At 41.8% G+C, this 16,523-nt stretch overlaps 1 protein-coding gene across 2 annotated transcripts in view; it reads left to right on the forward strand.

Annotated features, from left to right (window-relative positions):
- LATS2 (large tumor suppressor kinase 2) overlaps positions 1-16,523 on the forward strand; it is a 107,637-nt gene that overhangs the window by 15,344 nt on the left and 75,770 nt on the right. The window lies entirely within an intron of this gene.

A 16,523-nucleotide genomic window follows, 5' to 3' on the forward strand; every position in this document is an offset into this window, starting at 1 on the left:
GCTAGAGATTTTTGCTGTCTTGGAAAATTAGTAAGATTTCATGCTCAGAGCACATCAGGATGGCTTGAGCACTTTTAGTTTCTTAGAAATAACCTAATTACATACTCCTGGCATCACAGTCACAGGAAAAGGTTAACAATACCCTCTTGTATTTCCAAAAGCAAGCGCAACCCTCTTGTTTTAGTTTATTACCATAGAACTTAACTAGAGAATTTTCGTTTCTCAGATGATATGTTTGTGAAATAGTGCTATTTTGTAGGGCACTTCTTTGACACTTTGAGATATACTGGGCTTAACTTGTATATAGCGAGCATTGTTATGTTGTGAGTTGCTTTTGTAAAGCACAGGATCATGAATAATGTGGTGCGGAGTGTTTTAGCAGTGGAAGCTGACAGCAAAGGCATGGCCTTTCTTATTGTGAACATATGAACTTAATATGCTGCTGAGTGCTGTCCCCTGACAGACAGAACTTGATGGTTTTCAAAGTAGAAAGGAGCAGTGCTGGGGAAATATTGGAGTAAGATTGCAGAGACTTGCAGCCCAACAGCAAAGCTTAAAGTCTTCTCCTGTAAATCAGTTGTGAACAGAAGAGGAAATCAGAGCCATGGTGTTCTTTGCAGTTGTGTTTCAGCTGTGATAAAAAGAAACAAGTCAAGCAAATAATCCAAGATACAGGTGGGATCTCATTATGGTAAAATCCATTAGTGATAATGACAATGCAAGAAATAATGAAGCTGGTTCTGTTTCCAATACAGTAAAATATACATGCAGTAAAATTAAGGATCATGACACCAGTAAAATTCCCATCAACATTTAATTTATGTTAATTGCTAGCAGAGAGGATTCCATTTACCATATTTAATGCTCCTGGGATGATTCAGTCAGTTTGGTGTATAGTGTTCCTTTGTAACTGAAAACAGCTCTGCTTTCCCCCTTACCCACCAACCCAGACTTTTTTTTTTTTGGTCTGGCTAGAGGGTGCATTTGCTTTCAAAGAATTCTAGTCGGAAAGGCATTATGTGGACCCGGATAATGTGAGAGAAATAAGATCAACAGTACCTCTAGAGTCGTGTGTGTCTTGGATATAGCAAATTGTTAGATTTCCAGTATAATAGGTACAAAGAATTCCTATTGTTGCAGCTTTTTTCTCTTTGTTTCCTGTTGTATTACCTTTTAATTTAGGTTCAGCTTTGTTCTCCTGTGTTTTGAGTTTAAGTGCCATTTTTAACCCTATATTCGTCAGAATGGCGGTAAACTCCATGTGTTCCCTAGATCTGTCAGGTGCGTGGTGGTGATGTGTACTTTCGTATGCAAGGTTTTACCTCTTCCACGTGCACACACACATGTACTTTGTTCCATTTTATTTGGACTAAGACTTATTGAAAATATTTATTTCAGTGTTTATAAATGAGTTAAACTTTTTATTAAAATATAATTTGCATGGCCGGCCCTGTGGCTTGGTGGTTAAGTGCGCGCACTGCGATGCTGGCGGCCCGGGTTCGGATCCCGGGTGCGCATCGAGGCACCACTTCTCCGTTCATCCTGGGGCCGAGTCCCACATGCAGCAACTAGAAGGATGTGCAGCTACGACACACAACTATCCACTGGGGCTTTGGGGGGAAAAAATAAAATAAATAAAATCTTTAAAAAAAAAAAAAAAATATAATTTGCATGAAAAAAATACATGATTCCTAAGCGTACAACTCAGTGAATTTCATCCAGTGAATTACACCCGTGTAACTAGCATGTATGGGTATATTTTTAATTAAATTAAAAATTATTTTTAAATGGAAATTTTTAGAAAAAGTAAAAGACTTTAAGTATTTTCTGTGTAATGATATCATGTATACGTCAAATGATACAGTATTCTTAAATCTTTTGCACATAAATTACTAAAGACTTATGGAAATTTCTATAGGAAAAAAACTAGGCCAATAGATTAATATTCCTTAAGGAAGGAGCTGTTCTTTAAATATAGGTTTAAGGAATTGGAAAGAGAAGTTTTTTAGTTATGAGTCATATTTTGTATCATTGGATACTCTTCTTATTACTGGCATAAGTAATAATTTAAATTTATTTATTAAATAAATTTAAATTTATTTAAAATTATTTATTTATTTTTTAAATAATTTTATTTATTTATTTTTTCCCCCCAAAGCCCCAGTAGATAGTTGTATGTCACAGCTGCACATCCTTTTAGTTGCTGTATGTGGGACGTGGCCTCAGCACAGCCGGAGAAGCGGTGCGTCGGTGCGAGCCTGGGATCTGAACCCGGGCCGCCAGCAGTGGAACACACACACTTAACCGCTAAGCCATGGGGCTGGCCTAAAATTATTTAAATAATTTATCTTCCTTATAAAATTTTGTTTCATTTTTACTTTTAATCTTTCTAGTTTCAAATGGCCATATTACCAAGTTTTCCTCTTTTTCTTCCTGACAGAGTTTTAAAAAACACTAATTTGATCTTGCACTGGTGTTAATATGTATAACGCTTCTCAGAAGCGTGTGAACTGCATTCTCTCACTGAATTGTGGTGGGTTCACAGGTGTAAGGATGCTATTGGTGCAGGCTCACTACATGAGGGCTCTTCAGAGGGCATCAGATAGACGATGGCCTGGGGGCCTGTGAGAGCGAGGATGTGCTTCAGTAGCTCCCGGGGGTGCCTCTGCCTCCTGGACCCCTTAGAATAGCAGAGCACTTTGTCACTTGTGTGCCCTGAAGGATGACTTATGTGAGAAATTTCTTTCAGATGTGAAACTAGGAATTTTTGCTTCCTTGAGCAATTGGCATATGCTTTTTCTCTATGGACAGCTATATCCTGACCTCAGTAGAGCCTCCTCATTGATCTGCTTGAGGGGTGCCAAGTCTTCGGTGGCTTTGAAGGCTCTCTCGGGCCCTGGGCTGCCAAAGCTATATCCCCCGGTCCTGAATTTCTGTCTTAGTATAATTTTCCTAATTCTGATTTAATCCAACTTTTTTCTCACTTTATTGTATGTGTTTAAGTGATTTAAATTTTTAACAGAATGAGGGTAGGAAGAAATGTAAACAAACAAATTGATTTATTATGCCGAATTCGGCATACGAAAAAAAGCCAATGGTCAGGATGTGCATTAGGTCAGGATGTGCCAGAGGCAGGCTTCCTGAGAATAACGATCACAGCAGTACACAAATCAGGGGTGATCTGGCTCATAGGCAAAGGGAGTGAATTCTTTGCATTCTGAAGCCAAAAAGTGCAGACTACTCAAGTTTCTCAACCCATCATACAAGTTATTCTTTGACCCAGGTCCTTTTGCCGAGGGGTGAGGCCTGCTGGGGCACGTGGCCCTCACAGGGGAGCGACATCTGGTGTTTGCAGCCCTGTGTGCCCAGTATGTTCTTAGCCCTTACATAATCTCATTGAAACTATATGGCACTCATTTGAGATGGCCTCCAGTTGTTCTCCCAGTGTTTTAGAGGAAACTACAGCTTCAGAGGGTCAAGCAGGAGACTCGACCCATTGACCTTGTATCTCCAGCAAGTGTTAGGTAGACATGCTCGTTACACACACTTGAGAGGAAAGACTCGAGTGCTCCCTTAGTGTGGCTGGCCGTCCAGAGTTCTGTCTTCCAGTGCTTATTGGTCGCTCGCCTCATTGTGGACCGCTGCTGCTGTCCTCCTGGGGGTTTCTCCTCTGTGACTTCTTCCTATCCTTTCCCTCCTGTCTGGCGAGGCACCCATCCCCTCTCCTCTCCCTTCCATGAGCAGCACTTGCTCAGCTCCTCCCAGGCCTCCTGCCCCCTCGCACACTCACACCAGTCTGACTCTCCAGGCCCTCTGCAGCTCGCCCGGCTATCCTCCTCTCCAGGGGAGCCCCCTTGCTTCTCATGGCACCCTACGCCTCAGACCCATGGTGTGGCCCTCTGCCAGGCACACTTACTTCCCACTTGCTTATTTTGGAGCTCTTTTGACATATCATTGTTTGGGCTGGCGATATTGTCTCCCATCTTCCCCTGTCTGGATTCGGGCATCTGTTATGGTTCAACTCAAATTCTTTTTTACTGCAGGATCTTCCTGATTCTTCCACCTGGATTTGAGTTATTCCTATTCAAACTTCCATAGTCGTTTATTTCTGACCCGTGGGGCACTTGATGCATGCATAGGCCTCGTGCTGGCAGACTGCTGTGCTCTAGTCGTACTTCCTCTGTTGTGCGCAGCTCCTCTTGAGGCCCGGATCTGTGCGCGCATCCCTGCGGGCGCAGAAGGCTGCTCCTCCAGGGGTGTGCTCAGTTGGCACTTGCTGAAGTGGTGACGGATTCGAGATGAATGCTGTGCAGAGGATCCTGTGTCCTAATCCACGCAGGAGCCCTCACGGAGGCTGCCAGGCATCGGCAAAGACAGGAACACAGCTTTGCCTCAGGGTGTTCATTTTGTTTAGCTCTAACCGGATGCATTACCAGGAAAGCTCTAGAGAAAGACCTAGAGAAAAGACACTAAACTGCTATTCCTTTGTCTTGGTGACAGGATCCTGCCTCAAGATTATTTCACTGTAATGTAGGTAGTTTATAATGAAAAGGATAAAAGGAATTTAGATAGCATGTACATTTCCTCCTTCTCCCTTCCTCTGAAAGGGAACCACCTTTTAGTGTTACTGAACACCCAGTACCGCCCTGAAAAATTAATAAGAGGAGAAAGAAAAAAGAAACACTTAAGTTTAGGAATGTCAGTAATGTAACAGGAAATTGTATTACAATGACTTTTGGGTGTAGCACTTCCTTGCCTTCCTCCTCCTTTTTTTTTGACTTTCAAATTAAATTTGGCCCTGTCCGAAGGTATACCTTTTAAAAGTAGGCTTTAAAATTACTTTGACAAGATACATGCAGATCATATCTTTGTGTCATACCCACATCCAGGCTCCCCTAGTTATAAAGCAGTATGTGTTCATTATATACGTTTAGAAAATAATAGAAAAGTATAAAAAGAAAATAAAAAGTGTCTATAATTCTATCAGCCCAGATATGACCACTCTGATCATTTTGGTATAAAAGTGGCCAAATTTTTTTCTAATTAAAGGGAATTGAAGAAAGTGAGGGGGCATGTACTAAGGGTGACAGATGGAAAAAGGTTGATCACAAAACAGTATGTACAGTATGATCCCAATTCTTCTGTTACAAAAAATGTGTTACAAAAAAATGACCTATCCCTCCTCCCTTTCCTCATCTAGTCTGTCACCAAGCCCAGTAGTCCTGTTCCAGACTGCACCTTGCATCCATCCACTTCTCACTTCCCCACCACCAAGCCTCCACCTTCGCTCACCCGGATTGCAGTGTCTCCTGACTCTCCTCCCCCTCCTCTCCATCTGTCCCCTGCACAGAACCCTCCGAGTGTTCATTCTAAAAAGGAAAGGAGGGGCAGGCCCTGTGGCACAAGTGGTTAAGTGCGCGCGCTCCGCTGCTGTGGCCCGGGATTCGCCGGTTTGGATCCCGGGCACGTACCGACTCACCGCTTGTCAAGCCATGCTGTGGCGGCGTCCCATAGAAAGTGGAGGAAAATGGACATGGATGTTAGCCCAGGGCCAGTCTTCCTCAGCAAAAAGTGGAGGATTGGCAGATGTTAGCTCAGGGCCGATCTTCCTCACAAAAAATAAAAAAAATAAATAAAAAGGAAAGGAGTCTGTATTTCCCTTCTGGAAGCCTTTCCCACTGTACCTCAGGTGCAGTTCTTGACCTGGCAGCAGTGAGGGCCCACCTGCACCTCAGGGCCCACACTGCAGGCCCTGCAGGAGGTGCTCCGGCCCTGCCGGCTTTACTGCTGATCGTCAGACTTTCCAACGCTGGCCCCTCCTTGGCTGGATGATGCCCACTCCTCGTTGAAGGCTTGTCTTACGTCGTTGATTCAGAAAGCCTTTTCTGACCCTCAGTCTAAATCAGATCCCTCCGTTTTGTCCTTTCTCCTTATACTGTAATTTCCCTTCAGAGCATTTATCAGAATTTGTTAATATTTAGTTGTGTATTTTGTTTAATATCCATCTCTTCCTTTAGATTTTAAGCCCCATGAGGCAGTGGCTTTGTTCTAGTCACCATTCTTTAGGACCTAGAACTCTCAAAAAATGAGTAAGGGAAGGGATGAACATTTCATTATAAACATTTCATTTTTAATGTCTGTGTTGTATTCTACTGTTCAAATAGATGTTCCATAATTTATTGTAAATAATGTGTTAACAGGAAAACTGAGGCATATTAAAAATTTTAAGAGTTTATTTGAAAAAAAATCTATGTGAATCAGGCAGCATCAAACTGGAAGTGGTTAGGAGCACTCCACCGACAGGAGCCAAGGGAAAGACTTTTATAGAGAAGAGGCAGGAGGAAAGCAAGGAAGTTATTTGACTGGCTGTAGCTTAAGCAGTTGCCTTATTTAGGAAACCCCAGGTGGCTGTTTGTGATGGGCTTTCCTTAGGTTTTGATTTCTTTACCTTGAGGCATCTCAGGCTTAGGTTTTGGTTTGCTTATGTTACCACACAAAGGGCACGATCTGCTCGCCTTGAGACAAAAGCCAGTCGTCAAGAGGCAAGATGGTGGAAAAGAAAGAGCAGTTTATTACAGCTTGCTAGCGAGGGGGAAGATGGCCGTCTAATGTCTGAAAGAACCATCTTACAGAATGAAGACTACAGGCCAGTTATATTGAGGACTGGTCTCCAAGTGGGGGAGATATCTGGTCCCAGGGTGGGGGCGTCCATCTGATTACTGGTCTCAGGGTGGGGCATCCCTCTGGTCTTAGTTCCTGGCAGTCTTTTGTTCTGCTTGATATGCATCAGAGACCAGAGCAACGCCCTCTACCCTGATCTTTCAGTTGTCATTGATGATGGCTATCATCATAGACTCTTTGCCCAGGGGTCATCACATTCCTAAGGAACTCAAAAGAGCAAAGGCGTCAACTTATAGCAGCTGGGAGGGGCCATAAAGTCTAGAGTTAGTCTCATTCCAAGTCACAATATGGTTTCCCCTGTACAATATGGCTTCCCTTATGTCAACCCTGTATTGAGCGGGTATCAGGTCCCCCCTTTTGTGTTTAATCCCTCAATCTTGAGGGATAGCCTGTTGTTCCGTCTTATTGAACCAGTCTCTTAGTTAGATGGAGATGCTGGTGGGCTCCCAAAGTTAGGCTTACATTGTGGAAGCAAGTAACCGGGTAATTAATAAGACAAAAAGAAAAACAAAGTTAATGGTGGGAGCAAATTATAAACCAGTTTCTGAGTCCAGGGGGCAGCCAGTCAAAAAGATTTCTAGATTTCAGAGTCAAAGCATCTTTTGCAGTTTGAAATGTCTCTGATGATGTCATTGGGTATTCAGGTACCTTTCTGAGTGGCTGCGTAGCAACAAACATGAATCTCTCTTAAGTTTATATCAAGTCCACCAGCTTCAGTTTGCAAGGCTTCAGGAAAAAAAAGGGCAGGTTCAGTTCTCAATGATTTCAAATGAAAATGATGGAAAAAAGTTGAAAACATGAGTTTGGAGATTTGTAGCCAGATATTTCAGGAGACTAGAAGAATTCAGGATTCAGTCCAGTTAACAGGTATAAAACAGAAACCTCAAAGACAATTATCAGAACTAAAACTTAATATCCATGAATGTGTACTATAGTTTCTATTGAAACATATATTTTTCTCTCTAAAATCACCCTGATTCTTTATAAAAGATAGCCAAATTAGAACTATCTGGTTTGCAAAATAAGTTTAGTTTTAATAAACTTGGCCCAATTATTTACATAAGTACAGTAAGAATAGCCTTTGATCATATAGGCTCTTTTAAATTTGCTTTGCTGGAACTCTTTATAAGGAATCTCAGATTGAACTTCAAAGGCCTCTCAAAGCCAGGAAAGCCAAGCCAAGGATTTTGTCATCAGATTTCGCCTGCAATACCTACAGATTTGGGTGAATTCCTCTCTTTTCAAGGTTCCCCAAAATATTTCCAGGTTCCTTGTACCTGCCAGATAAGTGAGTTTCCTTACTCATCCTGGTAAGTGTTGCTTGGAACTCTGTACATAAGGTACCAGGCCAATATTTCCACATGGCTTTATTCCATAAAGTCCAATCTTTTGTCTCTCAAAAGCTGTCTTGTAACATTCCAATCAGAGCTTTTGTAATATAACCAATGTTTCCAATTGTGTCCTGTTAAAAGAACAGATTCTTATTGAACTTATGCAAATAACTATATTGCCTTGAAAACAGTACTCACTAAGAGTTTCCAAATTCTGGAGGGATCAGGTAAGGAGGAAAAATAAATATTTCAGTTTTGCTTACAATGGTATAATTTACCAAATTGCCATAAGTCATAGCTATGGGAGAAAAGAGAAAAAGTTGTCCTTACATCTGAAAAAAACAAAACATGAAAAAAATCAGCAATATTTCAAACAAAAGTTATAAAAATTATAGTCATGCCACCAGTTTATTCAGTCCTGTGTAATCGATTCTTGACCTTAATCTCATTAGCAGTTTCACAAAGTCATCAGTTTTCTCAGTTAGAACTCTAATTTCTTATCCAGTTTTGTTTTATGATCTGAAAGTTTATCAGAAACCTGTAATCTAGAGTAAGCACCAGAGTCTTTTCCATGAACTTCTCTGAAGATGAAACATATTTTTCAAAAGCATCAAACAATAACTGTCTGTAAACAACGAGACCCCCAAATGGCAATTGACAAAGAAATGTGGTTAATTTTGTGACATACAACACTTTAAAATAATAACCAGAACCAGACTGATAACCAGGGCAGATCAGGATTTCAATAATGTTATACAATTTCAAAACACATATATCAATAACATTCACCCACATAATAGCACCTGAGAAGAGTTATATCACTTATTTGACAATGCTTCCCATGTAATTTAACACACCAAATAAGCCTAATAAGTTAGCATCTTCCTCCTTACAGGAAGAGAGCAAATTTCTTTGAGAAGTCCCACGGCCCTTTGGAAATTCTCAAAAAGTCAAAAGAAAGACTTTATTTAAGATATGAATTTTGAGGATTTCATCAAAAGGTTTTAAAACACTTGCTCAGACAAGATCAAGGGGTTGCTGATCTTGTCGCTGTGAAACAGTGCTTACCTATCCATTCAAAGTGACAACAGAAACGGTCAAGAACAAACAGAGCACACAGTCCCAAAAAGCCTTAATAGAGAGACCTCAGTCTTTTGAACATAGGAAATTATTTAACGAAACATAGATTTTCTGTCTATTAGGTAGACTTACTCAAAGGTAAAGAAAAACCTTTTATAACCTCTCAGACAAAAAGTTCAAGAAAAATTATCCTGTTAAGACCAAATTTTAATTTTGCACCAGCTTACTTTCAATATTAAAACTTATTTACTTAATTAAATTCATTTTAATCTTAGCTAACTTGCCCATGCATCAAACTCTTTTTCCAGAATTCCTCTTCCACAAACCTTTTATAACTTTCTTTTCACATTCAGAATTTGTCCTATGCCTTTCTTTTCTCCCTTCTAGTACTTTGGGACAAATTTATCTTTCTTAATTAGCCAAACAAAATATTTCCATTCTTTGTAACTTCTTAACTATATACATCTTACTTTCCTTGTATACAGAGCTGTTTTCCTTATTAATTTTTAGTAACTTTAGTTACATATATTAATTAGAATTTTTAACCCTTATAGACTTTGACTTCTAAGTAAAAACTAAGCAGTTATAAACTTTTTTTTACATTAGCATTCTGTGGCTTGACAAATTTATAAACAGTTTTCAGAATTTTTGGAAACATGTTATTTTATTGTACAATCTTTTACATAAGACGTGTTTACTAGGGCCGGCCCTGTGGCTTGGTGGTTAAGTGCGCGTGCTGCGATGCTGGTGGCCCGGGTTCGGATCCCGGGTGCGCATCGAGGCACCACTTCTCCGTTCATCCTGAGGCCGAGTCCCGCATACAGCAACTAGAAGGATGTGCAGCTACGACATACAACTATCCACTGGGGCTTTGGGGGGAAAAAATAAAATAAATAAAATCTTTAAAAAAAAAAAAAAAAAAGACGTGTTTACTAATAGACCCAAAACACCTTTTAGTTTTTCTGTAGTAAACCAAAAGTAGATAAACTTAGATATGTTTAGCAATAATGTTTCCGTATTTTATCTATTTGAAAATGACCCAGATACTCAACAAACTTTTATCATTAACTTAATTTAGCAAAACTCTAAAGTTTTAAGTTACCAAAAGGAATTTGGAAGCTGTTTTATTCAAGTATACAGATCATAAAACATAATTATTATACCCAAAAACTCTCACTTATTTTCATCTATCTAAATCATTTGTTTCCAGCAATTGTCAATCAAACCAACAAACTTAAACCAGCTTTCATTTACCAAAGATTAATTTATATCATGTTAACTTGAAAGACATTTGGGTTAATTTCTGTTACATTTAGAATTTATGTAAGCACTTACTTTAAGCTGATTAAACAGAGCTCTTAATTTTGACCATACCATCCAGAGGTAAAATATCACACAGAGGTTGTAACAGACACACATACACAGAGACTGCACAGCTATTACTGCTGTGAATCAGGTACAAGGCTCCCCAATTATGAATCCAAATTTTTGTTTTAAGCCTTTTTACTAATATTTGTGGAGAAGACACTCGAGATGCTCGATTTCTGGCCAGGCGCACTCCTATGGCCGTTTTTCTGGCCTTTTTACTTTTTTTTTTCTTCAGTCCTAGGAATTAGTGATGGGCCAAATAACAGTTTCCAGAGGGGCGAGATGATAATCTTTTTTGAGATAAAAGACTGGGTGGAATTTGAACTGCCTCTACAGCTGCATTTCCAGTCTTACAAGGATTTTTTTAAGGACAGTTGCTCTTAATTTCCCAGAAATTGAGTTGTAACTGAAATGACATTATAGGTTGATCTACTTGTCAACTACATCAAAAAAGGCACAGAGAAGCCATTTAAGTTTTCTCCAAGATGGAGTTTCTGTGGCATAACCCATTCCACAGAAAGGGTTTCAATTAACCGTTTTTAAGTTAAAATGCATTGGAGGAGTGAGTCTCCGGGGATGCTTGGGCTGTTCCCCATGGCCGGAAAATACTGTCAGTGTGTGACTGACAGCGGCAGGAGAAGGGTGCAGAGCCCGACTGCGGGTGTCAATATAGCTAGAAGATTGTCAAGTCCCGCTCAGCCTGGACACTTCCTCCCTGAGCCAGCACAAGGCAAGCCAGGGAGGCCAGAGGCAAAAGCCTGGAGCGGGATGGGGGCCGGGGCTCCCAGCACCGGGCTTGAGAGATAAGTCCCTGGCAAAAGGTTTTCAAGTTTACAGAAGGTCCAGGTTCTGCTCAGGTCCAGCCGGAACTTAACCCTGACTTGGTGACAACAGAAGAGGTGACGAATGAAGCAGACGAAGAAGGGAAAGAGGAGGTCAGGCCTTGCCCTCATGGCCTCATCCCAAGGGATATCAAGATAAGGGTCACGCAAACAGCAGTGCCCCTGCTGTGGCACACAACCCTGGCAGGACAGCGTACAGAATAAATTACAGGTTTTCTGTCCCCAGAACTGACTCAGTAGGCGCCTAAAATACTCAAAAGGTTTTTGACAGGACACAAAACAGGGTTCCAGATTTCATTCAAATGACCCAGGGCCAACCTGGAATCACTCCAGGTGCCCCCACACCAGAAGAGAGCTCCCAGAGGTAGAGCTTGGACTCGCAGAAATAAGCCAGTGGAGAGCTCCCAGGGGTGGAGCACGGACTCTCCGAAACCAGAAGCTGCAGCCTTGTCAGTCAAAGGACTGACCCATGAGCCAACCTGAAATCACTCCAGGTGCCCAAACAGATTAACAGAAACCAGAACCACCAAGAGAGGACATCTCTCTCGGGGTCGTGGGGGTGATCAGGCCTGGAAACCAGAGGAGAGCTCCCAGGGGTGGAGCCTTCGACTCTTTAAAGATTTCTTCGTTTTTTGGTTTGAAAGCTCAAAAGGAGCCCCAAATGGCCACTGTAACTTTAAATTATCCCAGGTTATCTTGCCAGCTATTTACAGTTATCTCCATTTTAGGGGGCTTCTCCCAAGGTGGCCGCAACAAACAAGGTCTGATAGTGAGCTAGTGGGAGCAGCTCCCCCAAGAGTAATCGAGGGGTCATCTCTTTCCCTTATGTGTCCCGGCACCCAACAAAGTTCAGGTGATTTAAGCCCCGGACGAGCTGCTGCTGCTGATTGCCTCACCACGAACAGTGAGGGCCCAATAAGATATGTTCTTCCGGAGAGGTCCCTATGAGGCCGTTGCATGTCATGGGCAGACGCCCCGACACCTCTGTAAAGTCCCCAGTCACCTGGGAACGTCCCGAAGGACCAGAGGGAACAGTGCCTCTTTTCTTCAGAGTCAGAAGATTCTCATAACGTTAGTCTAAAAGGCAGTTTGTTACAGTCACTGAGAAACTCAGTCCCCAAGCAGCCAATTTTAACAAATAACAGTCAGACATAGACAAACATGAACAGACACCAAAATCCAATATTCTGGGACTCGAACCCAGAGCTCGGGACTCAAACCTGATCCTTTTGAGTGCCCCAGCGACTGTAACCTTTATATTGTCTCCCACAATCCTGGCCTTGGGACTTTAACCCAGCAACCAAATCTCACCAGTGGGGCCTCTAACCCACTATCCTGATGAGATATTAGACAATTAGGCACAGGCATTTCATGAGGTTACTCACCCAAACCCAAAAGACGTCTGATCCTGGAGCTCTTGGCAGACACAGACACAGACACCATTGAAACCGGTTCCTAGATTCTGGGTGAAGTCTTATACCTCTTCCTGGTAGGGCACCCTATTTACCAGATGGTCCCCCCCTCTCAAAGAGGGGACCCCCAGGTGGAGGGGGAGGAAAGTTCTTGGTGGTGTACCACCCAGGTGACTTACCCTACTCCAGATGTGAGTCCGTTGACCCACCAGAAGTAGCTGTTTCTCTTTCCACCATAGGGAGCGTTAGAGGGCAGCCAGTGTCGGCACGGGAGACCAGGTAGGGCAGATCCCTGAGACAAAGCCTCAGCAGCCACTAGGGACTTACCCGACAGGTTGCCCATCTGAGGTCAGCTGGCCACGAGCAGCATTTAAAGTCCCACCAGAGTCGCCAGATTTCTGTTACTGCACAAAGGGCACGATCTGCTTGCCGTGAGACAAAAGCCAATTGTCAAGAGGCATGATGGTGACAGAGAAAGGGCAGTTTATTACAGCTTGCTAGCAAGACGGAAGACGGCCAACTCATGTCTCAAAAAACCATCTTACAGAACAAAGACTATAGGCCCGTTATATAGAGCGCTGGTCTCCGAGTGGAGGAGGCATCTGGTCTCAGGATGGGGGCATCTATCTGATTACTGGGTGGAGTCGTCTGGTCCCAGGGTGGGAGTATCCATCTGATTACTGGGTGGGGGCATCCATCTGGTCTTAGTTCCTGGCAGTCTTTTGTTTTACTTGATATGCATCAGAGACTGGAGCAACGCCCTCTACCCTGATCTTTCAGTTGTCATTGATGACGGCTGTCAGCATAGACTCTCTGCCCTGGGGGTCATCACATTCCTAAGGAACTCAAAAGAACAAAGTTATCAACTTATAGCAGCTGGGAGGGGCCATAAAGCCCAGAGTTAGTCAGAGGTTATTCCAAGTCACAATATGGTTTCCCCTCTACAATATGGCTTCCCTTATGTCAACCCTGTATTGAGCCAGTATCACTTATGGAGGCTGCTCAGGCATTGGAGCCCCTCAGTCTAATGGCCTCCTTGTCTAATTAATTTAACACTGGTAATGAACATCCTTTTACATAAATCTGTATGGCTATCACTGATTTCCTTAGAATAAATTTTAGAAATGGAATTACTAGGGCAAATGATAAGAGCATTTTTACAGTTTTTATTTGCATCACCAGGTTTCTTTTTAAAAATACTTAAATTGCACTTAATATTTCCAATCTTGCCAACAATGAATACCAATACTACTATTACTAAAACAAACAATAAAAAACTGTCAATTTAAAGTTTGTTCTGTATTCTTAATTGTGGTAATAGGTATGTGATAATAAAAAGAAAATAGTAATAGTTCTCCAGTTTTAAGTAGCAGAAAACTATCACCTTGTGAGAAGGGCTCTTACTAAGTGTCTGAGATTGGATACATTTTCCTGTTAAAATGGAATGCAGAGTCTAGTGCATTAAGACCAAAGTACATCTTTTGAGGAATGCATCTTTTCCCTCCTCCCTGAGTGACTTACATTTGTGCCTGGTGTAAGTCCTAGCTTGACACAGGAATCTGCAGTCCTGGTGGACTTGCAAGAGAGAGCTGGTAGTTGGCAGACAAGTAGACAAGACCTGCTCTCTGAGGAGAAGGACATGTCATAAGAACCCTAGGAGCAGTGCCATCTGGACATCCAGCTGGGTTGCTGTAGCACAATGTTTTGTGTGCAGAGCAGAGCTTCCTGGCTGGTGTTTAGGAACAGTGGGCTCCAGGTTTGCTGAGGGGTTGGTCCCACTGCCCTCGGGAGCTAGGTCCTGGCCTCCACTTTGAGCAACCTTCTCCCTTTATTCCAGTGTGCAATACAAATATTAGCATTTTCTATGTGTGCCATAATGTGAAAAATGCTAGGGATCACAAATATTGCTTACTTAACGCCAGTTAGGTCCCACCGAGCGGTTTCCTAACTAGAAGATTGTTTACTTTGACACTGTTGTGGACCATTTGATGGCTCATGCCATCCCAGTAGGTGATTAAAAATCATTTTAATATATTCTATAGCAAGTGCAGCTTGCGGGCAGATACTGTAATGGTGCATAGAAGGACTTGGAGTAATTATTTGGTTCTCCTATTCCCTGCACCCAGTGGTTTTCCAGCCTGGGGAGTGTTGAAAAAATGCTGTCGCCCAAGCCCCAACCCCAGAGATTGAATTCATTTGGTGAAGAGTGGGCCCTGAGTACGAGCCCTTCTTAAAGGTCCCCAGGTTGTGACTAATGGGCAGCCAGAGTTTAGAGTCATTACTGCCTGGAACGTCAGCTCTGCGTCTGATTTGATGGGAGAGCAGCTGTGAGTTCTGAGTCTTGGGGTTGCACGCAGCCTGTTTTAGGGCTCCTTCTTAAACTGTCTCTGTCATTGCCAACCCATTTATGGATGTAAAGAGAAGGGGAAAAAAACCCAACAAGGAAATTGAAATTGCTAATGTCTTTTAATAATAATTTCTTTTAGAACTGTTTTTTTAATATTATTTTATTGAGGTCATAAGAGTTTATAACCTTGTGAAATTTCAGTTGTGTGTTATTATTTGTCAGTCACCATATACATGCGCCCCTTTACCCCTGTGCCCACTCCCCACCCCACTTCCCCTCTGGTAACCACTAAACTGTTCTCTTTGTCTGTGTGTTAATCTTCCACATATGAGTGAAATCATATGGTGTTTGTCTTTCTCCATCTGGGTTATTTCGCTTAACATAATACCCTCAAGGTCCATCCATGTTGTTGCAATGGGACGATTTTGTCTTTTTTATGGCTGAGTAGTATTCCATTGTATATATATATACCACGTCGTCTTTATCCATTCATCAGTCGATGGGAACTTTGGTTGCTTCCACTTCTTGGCTATTGTGAATAATGCTGCAATGAACATAGGGGCGCATAAGTCTCTTTGAATTGTTGATTTCAAGTTCTTTGGATAAATAGTAGTAGGATAGCTGTGTCATATGGTATTTCTATTTTAACTTTTTGAGAAATCTCCATACTGTTTTCCATAGTGGCTGCACCAGTTTGCAATCCCACCAGCAGTATAGGAAGGTTTCCTTTTCTCCACATCCTCTCCAACATTTGTTTTTTTTTGTCTTGGTGATTATAGCCATTATAATGGGTGTAAGGTGATATCTTAGTGTAGTTTTGATTTGCATTTCCCTGATGATTAGTGATGTTGAACATCCTTTTAATGTACCTATAGGCCATCTGTATATTTTCTTTTTTTTTTTTTTTTTTTAATTTTTTGTTTATTGCAGTAACATTGGTTTATAACATTGTAAAAATTTCAGGTGTACATCATTGTACTTCTATTTCTGCATAGATTACATCATGTTCACCACCAAAATACTAATTACAACCCATCACCACACACATGTACCCAATTATCCCTTTCACCCTCCTCCCTCCCGCCTTCCCCTCTGGTAACCACCAATCCAATCTCTGTCCCTATGTGTTTGTTTATTGTTGTTATTATCTACTACTTAATGAAGGAAATCATACGGTATTTGACCTTCTCCCTCTGACTTATTTCACTTTGCATCATGCCCTCAATGTCCATCCATGATGTCACAAATGGCTGGATTTCATCGTTTCTTATGGCTGAGTAGTATTCCATTGTGTATATATACCACAGCTTTTTATCCTTTCGTCCCTTGATGGGCCCTTAGGTTGCTTCCAAGTCTTGGCTATCGTGAATAAGGCTGCAATGAACACAGGGGTGCATGTACCTTTGCAAATTGGTGTTTTCAAGTTCTTTGGATAAATACCCAACAGTGGAATAGCTGGATC

Source organism: Ceratotherium simum, chromosome 10 (assembly GCF_057802395.1).
Source record: "Ceratotherium simum simum isolate JZ-2026a chromosome 10, ASM5780239v1, whole genome shotgun sequence".
Lineage (NCBI taxonomy): Eukaryota > Metazoa > Chordata > Mammalia > Perissodactyla > Rhinocerotidae > Ceratotherium > Ceratotherium simum.